Source organism: Canis lupus, chromosome 4 (assembly GCF_011100685.1).
Source record: "Canis lupus familiaris isolate Mischka breed German Shepherd chromosome 4, alternate assembly UU_Cfam_GSD_1.0, whole genome shotgun sequence".
NCBI classification, from domain to species: Eukaryota; Metazoa; Chordata; class Mammalia; order Carnivora; family Canidae; genus Canis; species Canis lupus.
This window is the reverse complement of record NC_049225.1, coordinates 23,341,944-23,345,656: the sequence shown is the minus strand read 5'-3', so window position 1 is coordinate 23,345,656 and position 3,713 is coordinate 23,341,944. Positions and strand designations below refer to the sequence as shown.

General features: G+C 44.3%; 1 pseudogene; it reads right to left on the bottom strand.

Annotated features, from left to right (window-relative positions):
• Positions 1–2,107: 2,107 nt before the first annotated feature.
• LOC106558685 lies at positions 2,108–3,337 on the bottom strand (annotated as a pseudogene).
• Between the last annotated feature and the right edge of the window lie 376 nt (positions 3,338–3,713).

The window sequence follows — 3,713 nt, the reverse complement described above, 5'->3', positions numbered from 1 at the left end:
TTTACATAAATAAAGTCTGGGGGTGGGCCACACTGAGCAAATATAATCATCAGGGATGGAGGCTCTCATCTTGTCCCTTTGTCATTCTCACCCCCTCCCTTTGTCATTCTTAACAAGGCTTTCACTTCATGATCATGAGAGAAGCTTGAGCTCCTGCTGTCGTGTCTGCAATCCAGGTAGCATGAAGAAGAAAGGAGTTTGTAGCCAGAGCTGGCATTTGGTGCAAATCAGTAGAGCTTTTTCAGTAGTGAAATTATTGAAATACTTCTCCACCAGCTGACAATAGCTGAGTCATCAGCTCATGTGTACCTCCCCATTCTCCCCAACTCATCTCCTGGGTCAGTTGGGAACTTTCACGGCATTCCCCCAGTACTATGGCTGGTGTCCTGGCATATCAGTTGTTAAATATTTGCACTGGATGTGTCTCTTCAAGGACAGTACCCAGAATTCACAAAATGGTCACTTGTTCTTTTATCACATTGGCCAGACTAAGGTCCCATGGTTGTAAGGGAGGTTGGGAAATTGGTGTTTATTCTGGGTGGCCATGTACTAGCCAGAAATGGGGGGGGGGGGTGCTGATTACTAACTATAAAGTCAAGGAAAAAGAGGTGAAGGACACTAGGAGACCATAGCAGAATCGACCACACAGGAGGGCTACAGAGGTGTGCTGTAGCACAGAGGGCTTTGTGAGCCTAACTGGGATGGTTGATTCTCCAGCAGCTTTCTCTGGTGGGGATAGAGAAGAAGAAATCATAGGCTGGGAATTGGTGGGTGGGTGACTGAAGTGTTATGGGGAGTGTGGTCCTCATGAAGGGCTGATATTTGAGCTGCCTGAGGGGTCCAAAATAGGAGAAAAGCAAATGTAGGCAGGGAAGACTGAAGGCTGGAGGTCTTGAGGAGGAAGATGCTGGATGTCACTGTTTGAGACACAGAGGCTCAGAGGGCTTCCAGGGCAGGATGAGGTGCCAGGGTGGCTGTCTGGGGAGCCAAGTGAGTGAGCCGGGCCTTCACAGTGGATGCCTCTGCTAAATCAGCTATCTTGGCCATGGACCCTTTCAGGTGTAGAAACAGATGAAAGTTCTCTGGAGCCAAAAGTGAAATACCAATGGATCTGGCAGGTGGGTGTTTCAAAAGAACTCAGGCACTGAAAATGGGGCCTCATGAGGAACTGGGACCCAGAACTGGATAATCATCAGGATTGCTGCTGGGATTTCCAAGTATGGCTCACATTTCTGAAGAAAGAGATCTTTTCAGTTTCCTGAAAACTTGAGCTCACAGTAGGGAGGAAATGAAAGGGATTTTCTTTTCTTTATAAAATGTTCCCATAATCTTTTAATTTTTTAAATTTCTTTTGGTTTTGGCCAAACTTTTTATTTAGTTTTCTGCAGTTGCTTAACACACACTTAAATGGTCTTATTGGGGGAGCAGGAAGGGAAGGCTCTTGTAGATTCCCAAAATATGGCCAGCATTATCCATTTGCTTTTTTTGGATTTACTGGGTGAAAAGCATTTTCCTTATATAAGCACTGATCTCAGGTTTTTCATTACTGAGAACATAGAGATTTCAGTTTGAAGACACTCTGAAATCCTAAGCGTAGCATACCCCGACCACCCTCAAGTAGCTAGCTTATTTGTATAGGCAGAGGGCTCACCTCTCCATTTTATTTTATTTTATTTTTTTATTGCTTTATTTTATTTTATTTATTTTATTATTTTTTTGACCCACCTCTCCATTTTAGATGGCTAGATGTTTGTGGAAGGTCTTAGAATTGCTTTGCCTCATTTACTAGGAAAAATCAGATATAAAAAGTGGCCTTTAATGACACTTTTAACTTGAAGAGTTACAACACGAGTACATGAGTCAAGTCTTAACACATTTAACATTTGCTTGTCGAAAGCGATGTCATAAGGTCAAATAATATTAAACAGATTTGACTTTCTTTCCCTCATAAGAACATAAAAAATTATGGAAGGAGAACTTAACAGGAAATTTTAAAACGGTAATGTAATTTTTCCTTTTAGTAGTCTTGGGTAGTTATGACAGGAAAGGTTCCACTTTTTTGTTTGTTTCTTTGAACGGGCATTTTGGTCCAAAGTTTTGTTTGTTTTTAATATCTGCTTCTGCCTCCCCCTCTAGCAGATCAGCTTCCTCTGCGGCCACCACCTCTTGGTGCTCTGTGGCTTGAACTGCTGTAGGAATCATGGGCAAGGGGGGGAAACCCTCTTTCTTGTCTGCCAACCTGATCATGACCACTTGAATAGAGAGATCCCTTTGGCTGCTTGAGTAGCTGACTTGACTTCCATCGTATCTGTCACGTGAGCTGCTGTAATCATCGTGACTGCTTCCACCATTAGATGGTGGGGGCCCTCATATAGGTGGAGCACTATGTGAGTTACCATTACTGTCAAATGAATCTCTCTAGGAACCTCCACTTGGGTGATCTGAATAGTCACAATCATGACCATAGCCATCTCTATCCTATAGCCTCTTGATGGGTAGTCATTATGTGAACTGGAATGACCATGTCATGGTAAGTATACTCTCTTGGTGATGGTGCATAATCTCTTTTTTGATATGAATTTGGGTAATCTCTGCTTGAATAGCTATCTTTAGTAGAATATCCATCATCTCTTGGGGACAAATAAACATCTCTATGAGAGGGCAGGGGTTCCTTTCGAGGTGGGCCTCCACAACTATCTTTTCCACATGACACAGGAACTCTTCCTCCCATTCCACTGCTGCTGTGAACTGGTCCTGAAGGGGCAGATCTTTTAAGAGGAGGACCGCCACTCTGTGGTGGTTGGTGGTCCTCTTTTTACTGGAAGTGGTCCCCCGGAAGAATTCATGTTAAAATTCATGGAATAGCCCCCATCATCCATGTGTCCTCCACATGAGGGAAGTCCCCTGGTTCCTCCACTTCCTCCTCTTCTGCCTGTGAGACCTCTTGGAGGACCTCTACTCCTTGAGGGTTGAAGTAGTCCATGTCTACCACTTTCAAATGATGGTTTAGTTGTTTGTTCTACCTTGATGGGTTTTCCATCTAAGGACTTTTCATTCATGTCTCTGGCTGCATCCTTAGCATCTGTTGGGCTCTCAAAGGTGACAAAAGCAAATCCTCTTGATTTGTTGGTTTCACGATCTTTCATCAATAGAACTTCCACTATTTGTCCATATTTGCCAAATACTTCTTCAAAGGCTTTTTCATTTGTTTCTGTATTGAGGCCACCAATGAAAAGTTTTCCTGGGTGATTTGCTTCAACCATTTTTTCCCCCTGGTGGGAGTTAGAGGGGTGAAGACCATTCCAAGTTCCTACAAGCTCGCCAGTAGGGGCTTCGTAGCAGCTCAGCCTAAGGGAGGGTTGCCGGTTCTGAGAATGGAAGAGTGAAACTGCTAGCACTATTGCACAATGAGCGAATCTTTTTCGTTAAAAAACATAAAGTAACACGTGTGGACATTGTAATGAGTAAAATAGGGCAAAGATGAGATAATCCAAGTCAGCAGGCTCTCTCCCCACCTCCAGTTCTCTGTTCCTCTCCTCACCAAAAATCCCACTTCTAGGGGGGAGACAGGGCAGGAGGGCTTTGCTGCCCCTGTGTGTGCCTGGACTGGGGGGTCCTGAAGCTCCCTCTCCAGCTCCACATTATCCTCTGGCAAGTCAGTTGCAGCAGGACTTGAAGTGGACAGTGGGGCTTGGGCCTTGCTCTGCCTGTAT